Source organism: Schistocerca piceifrons, chromosome X, assembly GCF_021461385.2.
Source record: "Schistocerca piceifrons isolate TAMUIC-IGC-003096 chromosome X, iqSchPice1.1, whole genome shotgun sequence".
Lineage (NCBI taxonomy): Eukaryota > Metazoa > Arthropoda > Insecta > Orthoptera > Acrididae > Schistocerca > Schistocerca piceifrons.
This window is the reverse complement of record NC_060149.1, coordinates 459,482,462-459,507,851: the sequence shown is the minus strand read 5'-3', so window position 1 is coordinate 459,507,851 and position 25,390 is coordinate 459,482,462.

The window sequence follows — 25,390 nt, the reverse complement described above, 5'->3', positions numbered from 1 at the left end:
GAATATTCGTAGGATCAGCCAACTCCGTTCCAGTACCGCTATCTATGGAACCAAGGACGAGATACAACAGTTGTGGGCCAGCTTGCCTCAGGAGAGGATACAACCGGTTTAACATCGATTCCAACCGAAGCAGGGCATTAATCCAGATCAACTGGAGTGGAAAGTCGTACTGATAATAGAGCTCACATCGCCTAGTTCTCTATAAATTTTACTCGATTCTGTAATCACAGAAATAACATCACATACCCTCTCAGTCTGTGAAATTTCATTTCGTTTCCTGCCCCCTTCTGGGCATTTCACATATTTCTCGGCAGGTTATATGTGTGTTGTCCATTTCATTTCAATTTCGCTTTTATCATGTGCTGACTTCGCTGTGTTGCAGTTTTAATTGCCAGCAGCCTAGATTACCGAAGCGAGAATCCGACCTTGATTACACGACTGATGAATCATGTGAGCCTCTTTCTTGGCTCTACATCTCATGCTCATGCCGCTCCAGCTGACAACAGATATTAATCTTCTAAGAGTAATGGTCACTCTCAATTCTTCTCTATCTGTACCTGGGCCATTCATTAAAAATATTGATCCAGTAGATGTTAAGACAGAAACAGTCAAATAAAGATTCTGACGGCAGTAACGCGTAACAGACCACGAGACATGCGTCCCAGTAGCAGCGTTAAGGTCTGGACGGACAGAACCAGATATGCCTCTACGGCTCGCTGGCCGAGGGGCGCAGACGTCATTCATTAGACGACCAGTTGTATTTAGAGGTAAATTCTCTGTAGCGTCCAGAGTGTTCGCCGACGCCCAAGAGAAAGTTCGCGGCGAATGCGTCACAGTACGTAACGTTCAAATGGCTCAAATCGTTCTGAGCACTATGGGACTTAATATCTGAGGTCATCAGTCCCCTAGAATTTGGAACTACTTAAACCTAACTAACCTAAGGACATCACACACATCCATGCCCGAGGCAGGATTCGAACCTGCGACCGTAGCGGTCGCGCGGTTCCAGACTGAAGCGCCTAGACCCGCTTGGCCACCACGGCCAGCCAGTACGTAACACTACAGGTATTACGAGTGCCAGCAGCTGTCTTGGGTGGGGAGTAACTATTTCACTTGAGTCTAATAATCTTTAACTTTCCGTTTAAGTACATACAAACTGTCAATAGCACAGGACAAAGTTAAGACTTCTAGTGGGTACCATTCTATTTGTCATGCACTTCCCGTGGGCTCTATCGAGCGTTCGCAAAATATGGCGAACGAGGGTACTACTGTGACGTCACAGTCACAAGTTCGTTGCGGTGGGGGTGTGAGGTCATATTTCTCGTATATAGTAATAATAATAATAATAATAACAATAATAATAATAATAATCCACATGCGCACTTCGCATGACATTTTATTACGCTGCCACCATGGCCTCAGTGTCGGCGCTATTCGGGTCACGTGTTGTCAAAGTCACTTGCATAACACACATTCAACAATTAGGATACCGCACGGCCTCAAATGTTTATTTAGCCTGTTGCAGTGCCTCGTTTTCGAGCATTGCGGGACTGTGCAGTCGCTATCAGCGTTCCTCAATATGCTCCACCCTGGCATGATGACGTTCAGCCTTTGTTCACAGTAAAGAACAGATGAAGAGATGTTTCTGTAATTCTCACGGCATCAGAAAATATTTAAAATGTGACTATAGCTCGTTAGACCATCAGTGGTGCTTTAAAATATCTTCTCCCTTCATTAATGTAACGCGCCCAACATAGTCCTTTCTTGGTAACGTTTGGCGATGCAAGTGGAAGATGGAACTATTACTCATCCGAACCACTACTTTATATGGAATATTTTTAGAAATTTTTAGCTGCCAAAGTCTCGTAGCCACTTTACCAATGTGACGGCTGAGGCTAATGCCTCTTTCAGGGTAGCCTCTGCCGCGGTAACCCGCCTTTCGCCTACCCGAGACCTGTGTAGCCTTGACCCGACCTACAAGTCGTGAACGCGTAAAATATCATCATCCAATGAACAGGAATTTAGATTGAGTACGCTTCTTGTACATTTGTTTCAGTGCCCAACAAAGAAGTTTCGGGAATTCAGAGACCCTGTCGTTAACAATCCACACTGAACCGAACTATTAGAAAGAGGTAGGACGTAAAAAATGCACAACAGCTAATATCTTTAGGCGTTGTCAAACGTTTTCATACTCCGCAAAGGAATTAAAGAGTCACTTTTTGAATGACTATTATTCTATCTCATTGCCACGCATAAGTGTGAAATTTGTCGCGATGATGCCTACAACCTTCTTCCGTAACTCTGCAAAAGCGTGGCACGTTGCCACGTCATCCTCGGGCTCGACGCCTCTTCAAACAGCAAGCCTTCGACACATGCGAAGAAAGGGCCCGAACTCAGAATTTATGTTAGGTGTCAGGTGGGTTAATAAAGACACACGGCACGAAATTTCACCACAGTTATTCCCAAAGCCACCTCGGACGTGTCACACAATGGGCAGGTAGCCACACTCCCACTTCCACAGATCTTACCCCTTCTCTTGACTCCTCTAGCATGGAGGTCAGAACCGCGACGCAAAGCGTTGAAACCACAGGGTCTTCTTATGAATGGCCGAAGAAAAAACTTCAGACAAATCCGTGCTCAGAATCGACCCAATAAGACTTCAGTATATGGCTTGGAAATGACCACGATTTTCTTCCCTAATGGAATGGACAACGTTACATTAATGTATCACAGTTGGTAAAGATGTAGATCTCCAGTTCGTAAAAATACGTGCTGATTTGAATTAATTGTTGTAAGCGTAAATTTCGTCAATATTAAAATAGGTCTTACGACGTGCAATGTGAAAAGCGATTTGAAACTTTTTTAGAGCCACTGAAATCTTTGTAAAAAAGTAGTTTATCAGCGAAGACAAGTTCATTACCAGATAATTTAGCTAGGTTGGCTTTCATTACGTTTTCTCACAACAACGTGTACAGAATTATACGCTTCACAATGATCCACACATTAGTCATTAACTTCATCTACCAAGATTGCCGTAATATTCTCTCTTGCTCAAGAACAAATACAGCAACGCCGTTACAACGCAATTTAGTGACATCTAAAATAAAATAAAATAAAATAAACTTTTTTACAAGCTAGTAATGGTATTACCACATCACATTTGGAAATATTAGCAATCTAAATTTACGTGGTGACAGGTGGTGACAGTCTGTTAAGAAACCAAAACCACTTGACAAAACTGTTGTCTCCCTCTACTCAATAGGTGTGGCTCTAAGCACTATGGGACTTAATATCTGAGGTCATCAGTCCCCCAGAACTTAGAACTACTTAAACCTAACCAACCTAAGGACATCACACACATCCATGCCCGAGGCAGGATTCAAACCTACGACCGTAGCGGTCACGCGGTTCCAGACTGAAGCGCCTAGAACCGCTTGGCCATTCAGGCCGGCTCAATAGGTGTAATATTTTACTTTTTCTTTCTGGTGGAGATGTCATGCTTGTTATGGAAAATGCCCGGGGGTATCCTTCTGGTGTGTTCATACCACTTTTCGGTGGTTTCTAACATTTTATGTCGTTGTTTTTACAGCTAGGTGTTGTCTGATATCTTCACTTTGCCCTCTGTCGCTTTGCGTTAGCCCAAGAAGTGACCTAAGAAATAACATTTAAGCTGCTTCAGTACTTCGTTGACCTTTTCTTCTCAGAATCCAGTTTTCACTGCCATACATTAGAGCAGGCTTAGCAACACTACTGGCAATTAAAATTGCTACACCACGAAGATGACGTGCTACAGACGCGAAATTTAATCGACAGGAAGAAGATGCTGTGATACGCAAATGATTAGCTTTTCAGAGAATTCACACAAGTTTGGCGCCGGTGGCGACACCTACAACGTGCTGACATGAGGAAAGTTTCCAACCGATTTCCCATATATAAACAGGAGTTAACCTGCGTTGGCTGGTGAAATGTTGCTATGATGCCTCGTGTAAGGATGCATACCATCACGTTTCAGACTTTGATAAAGGTCGAATTGTCGACTATCGCGATTGCGGTTTATCGTATTGCGGCATATCGCGACACTGCTGCTCGTGTTGATCGAGATCCAATGACTGTTAGCAGAATATGGAATCGGTGGGTTCAGGAGGGTAATACGGAACGCCGTGCTGGATCCAAACGGCCTCGTATCACTAGCATCTTATCTGCATGGTTGTAACGGATCGTGCAGCCACGTCTCGGTCCCTGAGTCAACAGATGGGGACGTTTGCAAGACAATAACCATCTTCACGAACAGTTCGACGACGTTTGCAGCAGCATGGACTATCAGCTCGGAGACCATGGCTGCGGTTACACTTGACGCTGCATCACAGACAGGAGCGCCTGCGATGGTGTACTCAACGACGAACCTGGGCGCACGAATGGCAAAACGTAATTTATTCGGATGAATGCAGGTTCTGTTTACAGCATCATAATGGTCACATCCGTGTTTGGCGACATCGCGGTGAACGCACATTGGAAGCGTGTATCCGTCGTCGCCATACTGGCGTATCACCCGGCGTGATGGTATGAGGTGCCATTGGTTACACGTCTCGGTCACATCTTGTTCGCATTGACGGCACTTTGAACAGTGGACGCTACATTTCAGATGTGTTGCGACCCGTGGCTCTACCCTTCATTCGATCCTTGCGAAACCCTACATTTCAGCAGGATAATGCAAGACCGCATGTTGCAGGTCCTGTACGGGCCTTTCTGGATACAGAAAATGTTCGACCGCTGCCCTGGCCAGCACGTTCTCCAGGTCTCTCACCTATGTAAAACGTCTGGCCTATGGTGGCCGAGCAACTGGCTCGTCACAATATGCCAGTCACTACTCTTGATGAACTGTGGTATCGTGTTGAAGCTGCATGGGCAGCTGTACCTGTGCACACCATCCAAGCTCTGTTTCACTCAATGCCCAGGCGTATCGAGGCCGTTATTACGGCCAGAGGTGGTTGTTCTAGGTACTGATTTCTCAGGATCTATGCACCTAAACTGCGTGAAAATGTAATCACATGTCAGTTCTAGTATAATATATTTGTCCAATGAATACCCATTTATCATCTGCATTTCTTCTTGCTGTAGCAATTTTAATGGCCAGTAGTGTACGTTGTGTAGCATTAGAGTTATCTCTTTCCTGACGACTCTACCAAGATATCTCCTTATACATCGATTTACGGCAACACATTTCTTCACAAAGATAAAAATTCAGTCCTCAGCTGTTCAAGAATTCATTTATTTCTTTCACTTTACCAGTTTCGACAGTTTATATTGTCATCTTCAGAAGTGAGATAGGCTTAAATCATTGGTAAGTCAAAGTAAAAATAAGAATTGGACGGCAGTGTCCTTTGCTACAGAATCCACAAACCAGAGTGACAGCTCGAAAAATATGTGCGACGAGTGGCAAAGGATTAACTGTCAAATTTCAAATCATACATAGTACGTGAGAGCAAAGTCAACCAGTATAAACTGACGACACCGGTAAAGAAGAGCAAAATGTAGGCTTTCTTGTGCAGCTAACGACAGATGTTTTACCTTTGTGGAAATATTGGGCAGCTGCTGAAGTACAGCTATGAACAAACTCATTATTTTGTTGTTGTAGTCTTCAGTTCAAAGACGGGTATGATGCAGCTCTCCATACTACTCTTTGGTGCGCAAACCTCTACGATTTTTAACCCCCCCCCCCCCTTTCCCCCGGCGCTTCACTCCAGTACTAAACAGGAGATCCCTTGACGGCTCAGAATGTGTTCTATCAACCGATCCCTCCTACTAGTCACGTTGTACCACAAATATTTCTTCTTCCCAATTTCTTTCATTCCTCCTCATTAGTTATGTGATCTACCCATCTAATCTTCAGAATTTTTCCGTAAACTGTTTATCGTCCATGTTTCGCTTCCATACATGGCTACACTCCATACTAATACTTTCAGGAAGGAATTCCTGATACTTAAATCTATACTTGATGTTAACAAATTTCTTTTCTTCAGGAACTCTTCATTTGTCATTGTCGGTCTACATTTTATATCCTCTCTACTTCGGCCGTCACCAGTTGCTTTGCTGCCCAAATAGCAAAACTCATTTATTACCTTAAGTGTCTCATTTCCTAATCTGATTTCCTCAGCATCACCTGATTTAATTCGACTTCATTCCATTATCTTTGTTTTTCTGTTCTTGACGTCCATCTTACATCCGTCTTTAAAGATACTGTCCATTCCGTTCAACTGCTCTTCCAAGTCCTATGCTGTCTGAGAGAATAACAATGCCACTGGCAAACTTCAAAGTTTTTATTTCTTCTCCCTGGATTTTAATTCCTTCTCCAAATTTTTCTTTTTTTCCGTTACTGCTTGCTCGTAATAACTGCTTGCTGAATAACATCGAGGATATGCTACAAGCCTGTTTCACTCCCTTCCCAATCACTGTTTCCCTTTCATACCCCTCAACTCTTATAACTGCCATCAGGTTTGTGTACTAATTATAAATAGCCTTTCCCTTCCCGTATTTTACCCCCGTCACATTTAGAATTTGAAAGAGAGTATTGCAGCCAATATTGTCAAAAGCTTTCTGTAAGTCTACAAATGCTATAAACATAAGTTTGCCTTTCCTTAACATATCTTCTATAAGAAGTCGTTGGGTCAGTATTGCCTCGCATGTTCCTGCATTTCTTCGGATCCAAACTGATCTTCCCCGACGTCGGCTTTCACCAGTTTTAGCATTCTTCTGTAAAGGACTGGTGTTAGTATTTTGCAGCCATGACTTATTAAGCCGGCAGTTCTGCAATTCGCAAAATCATTACTTTTGTGTCTATTCTGAACCACATCTGAATTAGTTTTCTATATTGACATCTGTGTCCTTAGATATTGAAACGAAGGTACCTATGATATTGTTTTATTTTCTATCACTAGTCTTGCTTCTCATACGAGCTTCGTTTCCATTGTCATTACCGACTACCTGAGGACCTGGCATTGCACAGATAAGTAGTTAAGCCAGTCATCTGGTACGTGATCTCCATTTTTCTTCTCCCTCTGTCCACCCTCGCTCACCCTCTTTCCATCTTATCCTTTCCCCTCTGTACATCTGCTCCCTCTCCACTCTTACTCCATCTCCTCTTTCCCACTCTCTTTGCCCATTCCCTCCTCCCACCCTCTCTGTCAATTTCGTCCTCCTCCTTTTTCTTGTCCATTACCTACTCCTCCCTCTCGTCGATCATCTTCTCCCTTTATGGTCTGTCGATTTCCTACTTCATGTTTTCTCTGTTCATTTCCTCTGTTTCCCTCTCTTTTCCATTTCTTCTTCTCTGCTCTCTGCCCTTCTCTTCCTCGGCTCTGTCGCGTCAGTCACCTCCTCTTGCCTGTTCTTCTCCCGCCCCATCCCAATAAGAAGTTGATTGGCCTTAGGTCCTCATTTTCACACATTTCAGAGTTTGATGATACACATGTCTTTAGTTATGTGTCATAGAATGAAGTAATTTCACAGATACATTCAGCAGCATACAGGGTATGTGGATTATGTGTGTAAAACGTATTGCGAATACAGTCAGTGATAAACTGAAACATAGTGCTTCATCAGACAGTTTTACTGCATGAACAGTGAAAATGTAGTAAGCAGTAATCTTTCGTCTTTCTTGGGGATTCTCAGAGAGAAAGAGTTTCATAAGGGTATTTTGGGGTTCTCAGCAAGAAAAAGTTTCATAAAGGTTTGAAATTATGTGTAAAGTTTGTTGCAAGTCAATAATTGCTCTCATTTTATAATTGTGAATGAATAAAACCATTTTGATAGGTAGGTGGTTCTAACTCCCACAGCGTTTTCTGACAATACGTGATATGTGTACCAAGTCTGCCTGAAATCGGACCACTGGTTTGGGTGTCACTTGTGTCATACTTCTGATCGCGAGATTTCCACACTCCTAAACATCCCTAGGTCCACTGTTTCCGATCTGATAATTAAGTGGAAACGTGAAAGGACACGTACAGCACATAAGCGTACATGCCGACCTCGTCGGTTGACTGACAGAGACCGCCGACAGTTGAAGAGGGTCGTAATGAGTAATACGCAGACATCTATCCAGACCACCACACAGGAATTCCAATCTGCATCAGGATCCACTGCAAGTACTATGACAGTTAGGCGGGAGGTGAGAAAACTTGAATTTCATGGACGAACGGCTGCTCATAAGCCACGCATCTCACCCGTAAATAAGAAAGGACGCCTCGCTTGGTGTAAGGAGCGCAAACATTGGACAATTGAACAGTGGAAAAATGATGTATAGATTGACGAATAACGGTACAAAATGTGGCGATCCGATGGTAGTGTGTGGGAATGGCGAATGCACGGTGAACATCATCTGGCAGCGTGTGTAGTGCCAACAGTAAACTTCGGAGGTGGTGGTGATAGGGTATGAATGTGTTTTTCATGGAGGGGTCTCGTACTCTATGTTGTTTTGCGTGTCGCTATCACAGCACAGGCCTAAATTGATGTTTTAAGCACCATCTTGCTTCCCACTGTTGAAGAGCAATTCTGGGATGGCGATTGCATCTTTCAACACGATCGAGCTCCTGTTCATAATGCACGGCCTATGGCGAAGTTGTTGAACGACAATAACATCCCTATAATGGATTGGTCTGCCCAGAGTCCTGACATGAATCCTATAGAACACCTTTGGGAAGTTTTGGATGCCCAACCTCGTGCCAGGCCTCACCGACCGACATCGATACCTCTCCTCAGCGCAGCATTCCGTGAAGAATGGACTGCCATTCCCCAAGAAACCTTCCTGCACCTGATTGAACGTATGCCTGCGAGAGTGGAAGCTGTCATCAAGGCTAAGTGTGAGCAAACACCATATTGAATTCCAGCATTACTGATGGAGGGTGCCGCGAACTTGTAAATAATTTTCAGCCAGGTGTCCGGATACTTTTGATCACATAGTGTACCACAGGTCTACTGAAGAGACTGCGTACATACGGCTTGTCAGTTTTTCGCTCGGAGTACTGCTGTGCCGTTAGGTATCTTTAACACATAAAATTTACGAAGAACACAGGCGGGGGCCAAACAAACGCTGTTACTTTTGTACGACAGTAAAATATGGGAGAGAGTGCAACAGATGTGATAAGCGATTTGGGGTTGCAATCGTTAAATGAAAGTCGTTTTTCGTTGCCACAAGATCTTCTCATGAAATGGAACCAATATCTTTTTCCTCTCAGTTTATAAATACAATGAGAAGCCAATGAATCTCGTACACCTGCCGAATATCGTGTAGGGCCTCCACGACCATACAGAAGAGCCGCAACACGACACGGCATGGATTCGACTAATGTCTGAAGTAGTGCTATAGGGAAATGACAACATGAAACCTGCAGTACTGTCTATAAATCCGTAATAGTACAAGGGAGTGCAGATCTCTTCTGAATTTCTCGTTGCAACGTATCCCAGATATGCTCAATAATATTCATATCTACAATGTTTGGTGGCCAGCGGAAGTGTTTAAATGCAGAAGAGTGTTCCTGGAGCCACTCTGTAGCAATTCCTGACGTGTGGGGTGTCACATAGTCCTGCTGGAATTGCCCAAGTCCATCGCAATACAGAATGGACATAAATGGATGCAGGTAATCAGGCAGGATGCTTACGTACGTGTCACCTGTCAGAGTAGTATCTAGACGTATCCAATTGCACACGCCCCACACCATTACAGAGATCCACCAACTTGAACAGTCCCCTACTCACATGGAGGGTCTATGGACTCATGAGGTTGTCGCCGTACCCGTACACGTCCATCTGTTCGACACAATTTCAGACGAGACTAGTACGACCAGGCAACATGTTTCCAGTCATCAACAGTCCAGTGTCGGTGTTGACGGCCTAGGCGATGCGTAAAACTTAGGTGTCGTCCAATCATAAAGGAAACTCGACTGGGCCTTCGGCTCCGAAACCCCACATCGATTATGTTTCGTTGAATGGTTCGCGCGCTGACACTTATTGATGGCCCAGCATTGAAATTTGTAGAAATTTTATGGAAGGTTTGCACTTCTGTCACGTTGAGCGATTCTATTATGTTGTCGTTGGTCCCGTTCTTGCAGGATCTTTTTCCATCCGCAGCGATGTCGGAGATTTGATGTTTTACCGGATTCCTGCTATTGACGATAGAATCGTGAAAAGTTCATGCGGGAAAATCCCCATTTCATCGCTACCTCGGAGATACTGTGTCCCCACTCTTGTCGCTGACTATAACACCAGGTTCAAACTCACATAAATCTTGATAACCTGCCATTGTATCAGAAGTAACCGGTCTAACAACTGCTCCAGACACTTGTTATCTTATACAAGCGCTTTCGACCGCAAGGCCGTGTTCTGCCTGTTTACATAGCTCTGTATTTGAATACGCTTGCGTATACCAGTTTCTTTTTGGCTTCAGTGTATATAACCAGCTGTGATTCATGCATTTACTGTCACCTTACATAGGGAGTAACGATCATCGTAATAGAATAACGGAAATAAGAACTTGTACAGAAATATTTAGTGTTATCTTTCTCTACTCGTTGTTCAAGAGTGGAATGGCAGAGAAATCGTGCGAAGGTGGTTCAAAGAACTATCTGCCAGGCATTTTAGTGTCAGTTGCAGAATTGTGATGTATTCGTAGACGCAAATTCTTTGTTTTATACTGATGTATCAAACGATAACAATATAACAGAAGTAACAGTAATATTAATTACTTATTGTCGACTCCGCAAATTATTGGAGACGAAACACCAGCATAGCTGGACTGTGACACGCAACGAAGTAGGTTTTGATGTTTCGTAAAGTAAGAATCCTTATATCTTCCTCAAATTGTTTCGGAAATCCAGATGCAGGGCGCCTGTTCAAGTGTTCTAACACTTTTCCGTCGTAAGACAAATTCAGTTTCTTAACAACTTCACCAAAATGTGATCTCCGCTGCATCATCGGAAATGATTCGTCACTTGTCTAGAGCTATCTGTGTCACACTCAGCATATGAAAGACAGTTTAAAATTACATTTTCAATATATTATCCTCATTACTCAATGGTACTAGGCGTATCGGAAAGTAATGTCCGATTAGGTGCGGAATGGAAACCACTGTGAAAGTCCGATGAAACTTTGCACCGATGTTTTGGGCAGTGTCTTTAGTGTGCCTGTCGATCGCTTCACGTCGCTCTTTTCAGTTCAGAGCGCAAAGTGATCACGTAGAAGTGCCTGAAACAACAGTGTCTCCCGCCAAGTATGTGGATGTGGTGAGAGAGTTCTCCTGAAGCTATGCAGCCCACATCACATAAATGTCATGCATTTCTTTCTTCAAGACAATTTTGCAGCCACATTCTGCAGGGGCAATGAAGACGCTCCTGGAGGGTTTCGATGGGAAGTATTTTATTACCCACAATGCAGCCCTTAATTGGCTCCCTCCGTTGTTCATCTGTACTCACACGAACCGCTGGATACGAAGATAACACTGTGGCACAAACAACGAGAAGCAGATCAGCGCATAGAAGTGGCGGAAAGTGCAGTAGGCGGCTGCTTTCTGTGACGAGGGTACTGGAACGTTTGTTCAACGCCACGTCAAATGTCTCAGTCGCAGCGGCGAGTGTCAAGAGAGGTATCTGAAAACTGTTGCGAATAAAAAGAATTTTGAATTTTACTGTGGTTTCCAATTTTCGACCGATCGAACCTTACTTTCCGAAGAGCCCTTGTGCCTAATGGCTCTTTCGAAACTGCGGACAAACATGTATAAAGGACGATCGAAAAGCTTCTGCTCGAAGGATGACAACCTAAAATCGGTATGGCAATCAGGCTAAATCGCTGTCAGCATTGAAGCACCCATATCACCGCGCACCTGGTTGGAGATACCCGTTTGGTAAAACATCGTGTCCTGCTGCGGGGAAAAGTCCTTAAGTGCCTGCTGAACATCTTCGCCCGACAGGAATCGTCGACACTTCAAGGACTTTTTCACGGGCTCGAAGGCATGATAATCACATAGGAAGAGATCAGGCCTATGGGGCAGGCCCCGGAGTGTCTTCCACTTGAGTTGGCGTAACGGATGGGGCTGATCTCACAAATCAACCGGCATTTTGTCTCTAATCGCGACCAGCACGGAACTTGGCACACAACGATGGTTTTCGACAGACACATCCTTTACCCTGCAATGGATGACTATAGGTGGTTATCCTTCGGCACTAATGAAGAGAATAACAGCACGTTGGCCTGTTTAGATGCATTTGGTGATAACGTCACCATAGTTCATGCTACTACATTTACCACATGCAAGCCGGAAAGAAGCGAATGCCACACTAATCCCTTGGATGCATGTCGGTAATCATATGGTGGCATTGGAATTGCGTTAGTTGGGAGACACGCCGCAGCAACGCCGTCAAACGGAAACAGTTTGTTAGTCTTTATAGGCTCCTCGTTGCTGTCGTGGGCTTCAATCCGAAAACAGGTTTGACGGAGCTCTCAATGATGCTCCATCCTGTATAAGCCTCTTCGTCTCCGAATAACTATTGCAACCCACGTCATTCTGAATCTGCTTCTGTATTCATCTTTTGGTTTCCCTCTACGATTTTTACCCCCTTGCCCACCACCCGCACCACACACTTCCCTCCAATACTACACTGGTTATCCCTTGATGTCACATAATGCGTCCTATCAACTGATCCTTTCCTTTAACCAAATTGTGCCACACAGTTCTTTTCTCCCCAATACTGTTCAGTACCTCCTCTTTAGCTACGTGAACTACCAGCGTTCTACTGTAACACCACATCTCAAAAGCTTCTATTCTCTTCTTGTTTAAACTGTTTATGATCCAAGTTTCACTTCCGTGCATGGCTGCAATCCAGACAAATACTTCAAAAATGACTTCCTCACACTTAAAATTGTATTTGATGTTAACAAATTTCTCTTCTTCACAAACACTTTTCTTTTCATTGCCAGACTAGATTTTATATCCTCTCTACTTCGGCTGTCACAAGTTGTTCTGCTGCCCAAATAGCAGATCTCATTTATTATTTAAGAGTCTCGTTTCCTAATCTAATTTTCTAACCATCAATCGATTTAAGTGGACTACAGTATATTACCTTTGTTCCGCTTTTGTTGATGCTCATCTTATATCCTCCTTTCAAGACACTGTCCATTTCGGTCAACTGCTCTTCCAAGTCTTTTGATGCCTGAGAAAGAATTACAATGCCATCGGAAAACATCAAAATTTTATTTCTTCACCCTGGACTTCAATTCCTATTCCATATTTTTCTTTGGTTTCCTTTGCTGCATGTTCAATGTACAGATCGAATAACATCAGGAAGAGGCTAAAATCCTGTTTCACTCCGTTCTCAACCACTGATTTCCTTTGATGCTCCTCAATTCTAAGGATTTTTGTCTGGTTGCTTTACAAGTAGTAAACAGCATTTTGCTGCCCATATTTTATGCCTGGTACATCCATAATTCCAAAGAGAATATCCCAATCAACACTGTCAAATTCTCTAATTCTGGATATACTTTAAACGCAGGTTTGCCTTTCCTTTACCTATCTTCTAAGATATGTCGCAGGGTCAATAACGCCTCGCGCGTTCCTAAATTTCTCGGAAGAGCAAACTGATTTTCACCGAGATCGGTTTCTACCTATGTTCCACTCGCCTGTAAAGAATTCGTGTTAGTATTTTGCAACTATGATTTATTAAATTGATAGTTCGATAGCTTCCACATCTGTCATCAACTTTTATAGAGACCTTACAGAGCAGTAAAAAGTCTTATTTGTTGGAAGATAATGATTTAGTTAAATATTATTAAGTTTTAAGCGTTTCTACCCTTCTTCGAATGGTTTTAAATGAATAATAAGAATGTTTCGAAGAGTAAGAAGTTTCTAATGATTTTTCTTGAAAAATGATGTTCCTTATATTTAATGCTAAATAATTGGTTCTACTTAACATTATAAATAACATCTATTACTTAGCATTATGGAATCCTTTTTGGTTCTAGCTGCATCGGAAGTAGAATGTTTGCAAATAACATTAAATACTGATCATTTATCAAATAATAAAATAATTGTTGTTTGTACAACATTATGAATAAGTTATAACTGAAGAATGCTAAAACATCTGAAGACGAATAGGAACATTGGAGATGGTTCTTTGAACGAAAATTTCACTCAGCACATTTATCCGTTTCCTGTGGACTGTAGAGCAGATAAAGTTAAGTTTTCAGTACAACTGAAACTCGTGGATGATAATTTACGATGTGCCCGCGTTGGGGGGAGGGGGCTGAGAAGCGGGGGAGTCAAATATCTTGGGTTTAATTTCAACTTACCGGTGTGTGGAGAATCCAGTGTTAAAAGAATACGTCACGTCTATAATTAGCGGTTCATTCAATGTCTCCGCCGGCCGCTGTGGCCAAGTGGTTCTAGCCGGTTCAGTCCGGAACCGCATGCCTGCTACGATCGCAGGTTCGAATCCTGTCTCGGGCATGGATGTGTGTGATGTTCTTAGGTTAGTTTGGTTTAAGTAGTTCTTGGTCTAGGGGACTGATGACCTCAGATGTTAAGTCCTGTAGTGCTTAGAGCCATTTGAATCATTTTCAAAGTCTCGATCCAACAGTAGCTCTCTCATACACTTCCAGGTTTCACAGGAGATTGTCCTAATAACTTCGTTCTCAATGGAACCGCCGTCTCCTCTTCCATTCTCGTTCTCACAGAAGCTGGCCTAGCCTTCCTTGATATAAGACACAAGAGACGTGCTGGCAATTTTACGCTCTTTAATTGTGCTATGAGGAATGTGGGATTGACTGAATTATGAACGAGTTAAAATCGCGGTCAGGGAGGAACGTATAATATGTCACAGTTTCATTACTGTAATATCCTCACTCTGGAAACAACCTACTGGATTTAACCTATCCGCTCACCACTATAACTTTCGAACTGTAGTGTCGACACTGTTCTCTAAACAACATAAGTGCAACGAATAAGACTATAATGAATGCGTTCTGAAAATAAGCTATATTATTAATATCTAGCCACAATAAGTGTCTGAAAGGCTAAAACTGGTGCAGACATGTACAATTAGGTATTTGATGCAAGTAGGAATTTTCAGTGTAAAAGAAAAGAGAATGAGCAACGAACTATATCAGTACACGAACAAAAGTAGCTCCATACATGACCTGCCTTTCTATCACATGGGACTGTCATGGTGGTGACGGAATCTTGACGTTACAGTGCTACAGGACTGTAGACATGAGGTACTGCAGCTTGGTTTTAACATGACCTCTTCCAAGAAGGTGGGATCTGCTGGAACACGTCTATACTGGTGGCAGGGTGTATCGTAAGCTACCGCACCTCTTCTCCAATGACTGCTATCTAGCAATGGATGCTACAAAACTTATTGCTCTTTGGGAAGTATAAAAGAGACACAGACAGACGGCGAGCTGGGGGTCTTAGAAGTCTCATTTAGTGATGACGGTGTACATTGCTGGATTCACGGCATGCGGACGTTTATGGTCTTACAAACATCTTGAAGAGAGTATTTTGGTTGAAAGTAAGCCATAAATGTTTCAACTTGAGTTGAATCATAAAATAAACAAATAAATGCTGCTCGTTCTGCCCCAGACGAAGAAACCGGGACTGACAGACCGCCGTGTCATCCTCTGCCAGTGACGTTATTTGCATACGGTATGAAGGGGCATGGGGTCAGCACACCGCTCTCATGTTCATAGGCGGCTTTCTTGACCTTGGAACCGTTATTCCTTAATCAAGTAGCTCCTCAATTGGCATTACGAGGCTTAGTGCACTCCGTTCCAGTCCTCTCACCAAGAGAAAGTCCTAGGGAGTACCGGGAATAGAACCTGGAGCCTCCTCATAGCAGCCAGACACGCTGACAACCTAGCAGAATATAAAACTTATTTCGCTTAACCCCCCTGTGAACCATGGACCTTGACGTTGGTGGGGAGGCTTGCGTGCCTCAGCGATACAGATAGCCGTACCGTAGGTGCAACCACAACGGAGGGGTATCTATTGAGATGCCAGACAAACGTGTGGTTCCTGAAGAGGGGCAGCAGCCATTTCAGTAGTTGCAGGGGCAACAGTCTGGATGATTGACTGACCTGGCCTTGTAACACTAACCAAAACAGCCTTGCTGTGCTGGTACTGCGAACGGCTGAAAGCAAGGGAAAACTACAGCCGTAATTTTTCCCGAGGGCATGCAGCTTTACTTCGAGAGCTGCATCAAACCAGTCTCAGGACTGAAGACCACAACAACAACAACAACAACATTTCATTTAAATATGGCTTTCAGATATGTTTACACCACAGGCTTCATAAACGGGTGGCCTGTGTGCTACACGCAAGCTTTTCAGTAGAACTTCATCAGGCACAGCGCCACAGGAGTATCGATCGGTTTTAAAATCCGCAGCTTTGCGTCCCTCACATACAACTGATTTTCCTGTCACTAATGTCTGTACTTCAGGTTAAACAGCAATTTTACTCCCTGTAGGGGAATAGCACTCTATTCTACTCTGTTACCCCTGCGGGTCTACTTGGCTACTATGTCAGCTTGCTCATTTCACTATATTACCGATCCATTTGGTGTGTGCATTTTTCGTGAAATACAAAGATCTCGTTTTGAATCCCCGTCCAGCATATGTTTTCAATTTGTCACATACTTTATTACTCTACAGAAACTTGAATGAATGCCGGCCGCGGTGGCCGTGCGGTTCTAGGCGCTTCAGTCGGGAATCGCGGGACTGCTACGGTCGCAGGTTCGAATCCTGCCTCGGGCATGGGTGTGGGTGATGTCCTTAGGTTAGTTAGGTTTAAGTAGTTCTCAGTGCTAGGGGACTGATGACCTAAGATGTTAAGTCCCATAGCGCTCAGAGACATTTGAACCAAACTCGAATGTGCATATTTTCCGTTAGGATGGTATGAGCTGAACTGGTATAATAAATAAGATCTGTGAGCTATGCAAGAAATCAGTTGTCAGGCATTTCACGAAATCAGTTTCAGGCGTTTCACGGCCAGCACTATTCCAGTTCAACAATGTAAGTGCGGTTTACAGATGTTTTCTAAGATTGATCGTTTCACTAGCTACTATTCATTTCTTCCAGACTCCATCGAGGCTCTCTCTCTTGTCCCAGCCAGCACACCTTGCACATACTATGTATGCTGAAACTGTAATATTACTATGATGTAACAGTTTCTTTTAGTTATGGAGAATATAAAAAATACTGTAGCGACAATAAAGTATCACATTTCAGATGACTGACTCGTGCCCAATTAAACGCTCTGGCAGCACGATAATTATCAGTAACCGTACCTGTTCCCACAACTGAAATGATTGTAGTGTGTATGAATGAGCAGAGGCTCTTTTGTATTATGTAGTCCTACTATAAACGAGTTCCTCGTCCAGACTGTGAAGGCCCAGTGGATGTCTACCTTCCACCGTGTCATCCTCTGCCCTATTACGTAATCCGGATGCGATATAGAGTGGCATATGGCAAGTACAGGGCTCTCTCGGTCCTTTTGCAGACTGTTCACAGTGTGGAGCCGCTACTGCTCTGTCAGAAACTCATCAGTTGGTATCACGTACCAGTCCTCCCACTAAATAAAAAATCTTGGCAGTGCCAGGAACCGAAACAGTGTCGTCAGCGTGGCAGCCAACTATGCTGCCGACTCAGCTACCGAAACAGATGTGGACGAACTGTTGGTATAAGTTCTATACTCTTCCATGAAGTAAAATATGGCTTACGTTCTTTCTACTGTGTTGTTCTCTTTTCATCAACCGCAGCTGGCGCAATATTCAGACTGATTCTGCTTGACAATGGGTCGCCACTGAATAAGTATTAATTCCTGATTACTATTCATTAGTGAAGCTGGCATTACTGTTTACAGCACCAGTTATCACATGTGTGGTCAACTGAAAATTAAGAATTTCATCGTTGCCAAACATTATGTCATCAATTCTTTTACGAATGATGACGGAACGCTAAGCCTTGTTAGTTCTTCTTACTTAAATATAAATCAAAGCCGCAGTGAGTTCTCCATTTTGCTATATAGCTCTGCTGTCAAACACAAGGTTTTTTCTGGGACACCTAGGTGCATATTTAGTACATAAGATTCCACAGTGAGTGGATGTAGGTCATTCCCATTAAATGCTGATAAAAACAATACGTTTTCGTGAGTTAGTATCCAATTGGCTTACATCTCGTCCACAGTACATTCACGAGGACCACGAATAAACACAGCGATATTCACAAGTACCTTTGGGGTTTCATAAAGCGACAGCAGAAAGACGGCAAGACATTAAAAAAAATGACACATGTCAGTAGACAGAGCATCTCCTCATGCTTCAATTCGTAGGACACGTTGTGAGACACTTCCACTAGAGGTCACCCGTGTCAGAACATGTACGTAGCAAATCATCCTCTCAGGAGTGTCGCGTCGAATAAGTTAGCGCCGACAGATCAGCAACCTAGTGAACAGATTTGCAAGGCTGGCTGGTGTCGCTAAAAACTTGTCAGCAATTTCAGCTTATTGCACACACTTATTGGCGCTTCACAAATGATGCTCACATTAACCACCTGCAGCGTGAGGTAAAAATTTGGCAAGGAGCGACATCGTCGCGAAAAAACAGTGACCCGTAAATGCAATAAGTTTCCTTTAATTTACGTCTTTGATCACAAACTGTTTGTTAACAGATTAGCGGTTTCGGTCTTTAATGACCATCATCAGATCTGTTTTGTTTTTATGAAACAGGTCTGATGATGGTCATTAAAGACCGAAACCGGTAATCTGTTAACAAACAGTTTGTGATCATAGACGTAAATTAAAGGAAACTTATTATTTGTTTTGATTATTTGTTTCTTTATTCATCCAGGTACCATCTCAAAATAATACAGGATTTTTCAAAGTAATACAGTGCCAATCTATGGTCCAAAATATAACCCACAGCATACTTAGAGAGTGTAGGGCAGGTAGTCTGCGGGGATAGAATAGTTGGTCGGCCCTGACCTTGATTAGAAAACCACTCCGGCATTTGATTTAGCGATCCTGGATAACCACGAAAAACCCAAATTATGGTGACTGGAAAGAGCAGCTCCTCCAGAGTATGGAGCCAATGTCAGCTGTCACCTTCACTGCCTCATTTGGTAATTCTCTAATGAACGATGTTTTTTTCCAATTACAATCATTTCTTCGTTGTAACTTCCCGTATGAAACATAGTTTTCTTTTATACTGTCCACACACTGCGAACACCCTCTGATAACGCCTGTACTGTTTCTCGTCACTTGATATATAAAGTGTAGTTCCACTCTTCACTGCCGCTCTCTCTAAGACACCCACCGATGGTTCCCGCACTGATGCTGCTATGCCCCTTGACTCAATAGCAGACTCCATATTCAACTATGTGCTACTGACTACTTCAAAAACTAAGCCGTCGGGCATTACTATTACGGATTATCCCTCCTGACACATAATCCTTTTGAAAGCAGTAAACCATGACCAAGTATGAAAATGTAGCAATATGCTGCAGTTATCTCCTTTCATTACTATCCGTACTCTGGGTCCTCTATGTGATCTTTATATGTTCAATATCCGTTACCTGTAAAGAACGTGTTAGCCGCTACTGTTTTAGTAATCTTTCTCACATCCGTCAGCAATTTGTTATACAATTTTATTCACTGATATAGAATGCTGTATTGAGTTATTTGGTGGTTCTTACTCGGTAAATTTAACTCCACTTTGGCTTTTGTTCCCCTATTATGTATAGAAATATTAGTTCAGTATTTAATAATATTTTTCCTGATATGCACCCCAGGTTGGTATGCGTATTCAGTTGGTGGAGTATGGATGCCAAATATTTTGAACAGCTCTCTACAATGAGCCCGACTACTATTTCCATTTATTACTCTTATGACCGATTTTTGCAGTTTATAAACCGTGTCAATGCTTTGTGTCGTCAGTCCACAGAAAACACTCTCATAGCTAAGAAATGGGTGTACGTAGTAGACACCGTATGTCACCACAAGACACTGAGTGTTGCAGAGTGATGCAAACACCCTAAGAGCATAGCATGCTGATTACATTCTTTCTGCCAGTACCTTTGTGTGTTCACTCCATGTTAGCCGACAATCAATGTTCTTCCATAAAAGCATGGTGTTTGTTACCCAATCCATAGATAGAATTATTATCTATGCTTAAAGTGAGAGAGTTGCTTCCTCTGTTTACATCGAAGTATACATCGTTTGTTTTCTTTATGTTCAACGTTAATGTATTACATAACGACCAATTGGAAACATCCTCGAGGGTTTCTTTCGCTTTCCCCAATAGTAATTCTGATATTCTATCAGTGACTGTGTTGTTTCTGGCATCAACGAAGAGAACTTTTTCTCCATGTCGTACATTGTCTGGAAAGTAATTGATATATATTGAGAACAGGACTGGGCGCAGTACGTTACACTGAGTAACACCTATGCTACATATTTCTTCTCTGACGGTTTTTTTTACTAAAAATGTATCATCAGCAGACGTGTGAACAATCGCCACCTTTTGCACCTTTTTCCAAGATAGACTGAAACCACTGAAATGCTTTTCCTCTTACACCTAGCGATTCAAGTTTGTTCAATAGCATTTTATGGTCAACGGTGTCACAAGTCTTTGACAAGTCTAAGAAAGTGACTGTAACATAAACATTCCTTATCAAGAGCTTCAAGTACCACTTTCATGAACTCTTCAGTGGCTGATATTGTACTTCTTACACCTCTGGGACCAACCTGTGTTTCGGCAAGGATACTGTGTTCATTCGTGTAACTTATCAGTCTCTCTTTCATTATTGCTTCAATTATTTTCGAGAATGAAGAAAGTAGTGTTCAGTGTTTTCAACATTACCTTTCTTTAGTAAGGGCCCCACTCGTGAATGCCTTAACTAGACTGGGAAAGCACCTCAACTAAAAGATTCATTTGTTATGTTTGTTAATGGGTCTTGTATGTTATCTATGCTATCCACGCCTTGTAATGTTTGTGCAGTCGTCTCGTGAAACCCCAGAGGAACTTAAAAGCAGATTTAAGAAATTTAAGCTACACATAATTAAGGTAGACGAAATAAGTTTAGTTGAATGCTACGCTACACTTTGTAGGGACACAGATAAATGACACAATTTTTCAACACAGTCAGTAAGTCTCTGCAAAAAAGCTTGGAATCTTTTACGAAGTGTAGAGTTCTTCTACGATATAAATCTGCTATATGGTCACGGAACCATCTGAGAACTAGTATGTTTAAGTTCTCATCGTTGGAAAGTATCTTTCCTCACAGATGTTTTTTCAGGTATCCGAAAACTGGAAATTTCGTGGTGAAAAATGTGCATTTTCCGATCAGGATTACCCATTTCAGTGTGACCTTGGTGTAATTATTGGCAACAATTCGCTATGGCCGGATGCGACAATGGATTTGTTGCGAATACCGTCAGAATTTAACCGTGAATCTGTGTGCAATTTAGACAATTTTCCAACAAGAATCGTACTGTCTCATGCACCTCAGCATTGGAGCATGTTTCCAGTTCCCTTGCCTTTTTACTTGCGCTGTGTAATGCACTTGTCATCCGTACCACAGCAGTATTGCGTCTGGAACTCCCGCAACATATTCTCTCTTCTGATAATGTGCCACTAATTTTGGGCAATGGTCTCAGCTTGGGACGACCTGTGTGAGTTACTTTCTTAAGTCCCTATATATGAATTACCCAGTATATTACGAACAGATTGGCACTTACGACCGACCGAAAAGTGGAGCCTCAACGTGTGACATGTGACTTCGTCTCATACGTTCTGACTTCAGTGTCGGACACAACGGATGTTAGACAGCATACTCTGGTTACAATAAAAATGTTCTAGAGAATTACCCTATAACGTATCTTCTCAGTCATTCAGAAGGAAGCCACACCTACGTTTGCCGCTTTTCTGGATTTGAAAAAGTTAGTCAGCTGGTTAAATTGTGAATTAATGCCAGCCCACGTTCAACTTATACTTCTAGGGTAAGTGGACTGCCGCGCGGAGTGGCCGCGCGATTTCAGATGTCCTGTCACGGACTGCGCGGCCCCTCCCGCCAGAGGTTCGAGTCCTCCCTCGGGCATGGTTGTGTGTGTTGTTCTTAGCATAAGTTAGTTTAAGTAGTGTGTAAGTCTAGGGACCGATGACCTATGCGGTTTGGTCCGTTAGGAATTCACACACATTCGAACATTTGGTAATTGGACTCAATCTCTCTAGTTGACAAAACCAAATCTTAGTAGTAGAAGACGAGGCAGTGCAATACTTGCTGCTGTCAATGAATAACACGTAAAACTAAATCGTACTCACGAGACGAAGGAGTGCAGTACATGTTGCCTTCACAAAATGATAAGCAAATTATCCTTGTACTTGGCCGCTGTATGCAAGGGCAATGCGACACAGTGAAGTTAGCCACCTGGGTATACAACAGGTTATATTTGTTCATAATGTATCGCCCAACCAGGAAGATTCGTGGGACCAAAGATCTAGAAATTTAAGCTAAGTCTGTGAATAACAACCGTATATTTGCGGTGTATGTCTCATAAACTTAGCAACAAATTGACAGAGAGCAAAGTTATTTGAATATGTAATTAAACCAACCACCGAATGAGGTACCAAAATTTATTTGAAAGACTGCGTTGAGAATAAAGCACCTTCATCCGTGTATGTGCAGCTCAAGAATTCAAAGTAAAAGAAGTCAGAATTACGGTTTAGAACAAATGAAATCAGCAACACAAGTTCCGTGGTAGAAATACACAAGTATACGTACTGCTCAGAATACAGACTGTGCTATCGCACTTTGCGAACTTACAATTCCTCAATAATACCGAAGTGTGTCGAGCAGCGCCAGACGGTTTCTCGGACGTAATTCCTCCAAATTACCTCTCCACACGGTCACTGGCTAACTCACTTGCTCCTTACCAACTCCTCACTTCAATAAACTGTACAAGGAGGGGAGTTGCATGCTGTTGCCAATCTCATGGGCAAGAACTGTTGCTAAACTTATGTAACATCAGGGGAAAGTACTAGTAACTTCCCTACATTTCAGTTTGTAAGATCTTCGACACAAGATGTCTGACAATAGTCTCCACCGTCTAACCTAAGTCGTTACGTGTTTTATTCCGTGATAGGAAAGAAGAACAAAGATCATTTTCGAAATTTCTGCACCGCTGCCATTATCTGCTGTCACAGTACCACATTTTATCAAAATATAAATTTGACTGAATCCTGGTAGCGATTCTGATTACATAACACCGACGTACTAATTACAAAGATGATTTTCTCTGTCTCAACGGAAAGTTATTGTTGGGAATTAAAATTTTTCCAGTGATGGAAAATACAAAACATTCGTTTTCCAGTTTTCAGCGGTAGCATTTAGGCCTACGTGACTCAGTTGTGATTTCTGCCAGCCTACGTGAGGACTCTGGTACTTGGCATTTTCTGGTATCCCATACGTTCCTCGAGAAAGTGGACGACTTTGTATAATTCTTTAATGTTCAAGAATTGGCCTTGTATTGTGTACATTGCCATCGGAAGATGGCCAGTTGTTGACAAACTGCTTATCTGCTTCTGTCTCGGGCTCTTCGGCCAACGTTCGTCTGATGATTTTACTGACGTTTCGCCAGCACGAGTGGCTGGCATTGTCAAAGCTTCGCCCTCCATTGCCGGTGGTGAAATAGAGCCGAGCTCGCGGCCGCAGACTATATGTACCTGGCGCGCCAACGTCCGAGGGCTTCTCCTCGATCATTTCCGGTGCAGTTCTCCTCTTGCAACTTGCGGCGGTCGTTCGCTGCAATACGGGAAGCCAGGATCTGTTTATCTTAAGGCTTTCCTCTTTCCTGTTGAAGCTGTTTCCGTAGCTGTGTATTTCTACAGCTTCTCTAAACAAGCGGATGGGATAGTGCTTCTCTACAGCCCGAATTTCCATGTCGGAGAATTTTATTACATGGTCGGTCCCACTCAGCGCGTGCTCTGCCACGGCCGATTTCTCCACCTGCCCCAACCGGCAATGTCGCTTATGTTCTCGGATCCTGGTGTTGATTGATCGTCCAGTTATTCCGCCGTAAACGTTTCCGCATGTGCATGGTAAGCGGTATATTCCCGACATTGCAAGTGGGTCCCTTTTAATCTTTGCCGATCTAACACATTCTTTGTGTGGTGCCACCGCCAGACACCACACTTGCTAGGTGGTAGCCTTTAAATCGGCCGCGGTCCGTTAGTATACGTCGGAGCCGTGTGTCGCCACTATCAGTGATTGCAGACCGAGCGCCGCCACACGGCAGGTCTAGAGAGACTTCCTAGCACTCGTCCAGTTGTACAGCCGACTTTGCTAGCGATGGTTCACTGACAAATTACGCTCTCGTTTGCCGAGACGATAGTTAGCATAGCCTTCAGCTACGTCACTTGCTACGACCTAGCAAGGCGCCATTACCACTTACTATTGATGCAGTAAAGCATGTACCGTCAAGAGCGATGTTCACCATTTATGGATTAAAGTTAAGTATTCCACAGCTACGTCCTTTTTATGATAGTCTCATTTCCTTGACCTGTTCCAGACCTCACGCCAGCCTGCGAGAGCTAAAACGCGTGCCTTTCGACTTCCTCTCATAGTGGGTTGGCTCTCTTGCCAATCCACATTTGGCAACGAGGGCAATTCACGTTCGCAACTATACTGCTCTGATTTATTTGCGTAATGGCTTCGCCACGATCTCCAGATGTACTGTCCGCATCCAACAGACGCAGGCCTTGCTGGATGCCCGTGGATAGCTCGTCCAGGGTCAACGTGCAATGCTAACGATGCGGCAGCCGCCGCTCCACCGCTAACGCAGACACATCACGCCGTTGCACCAACTTTTCGACCTTTTGATGCTGCACTGGAAAGCTGGACGGAGTGGTCACGCCACTTTGGATTCCATCTCGCCGCCTACAGAATTCAAGGTAACGAGCGGCAGCCTTTATTGTTAGCATCCGCCGGGGTGCAAGCGTACCGTGTGATAGTCAAATTATTTCCCCGACGCGACGTAGCAACTCTGTCCTACGACGAAATTTTGTCTGCATTAGATGCATATTTCAAAGAATCAGTCAATGCAGTTGCCAAACGGTATACATTCTTTCGTACAAAACGTACGGCAGGTTAGACTAATAGGGAGTGGGTTGCAACTTTGCTAGGCCTTACTAGGGATTGTGTTTTTGAGTGTCAATGTCGACTCCCTTATTCAGATACTATGGTATGTGATGCAATTGCACAGAACGTTTCTGATGTTCGTATAAGGGAACAGATTTTGAAACTAGTCAATCCCTCCCTTCTACAAGTGATGTACATATTGGATCGGCAGGACACACTT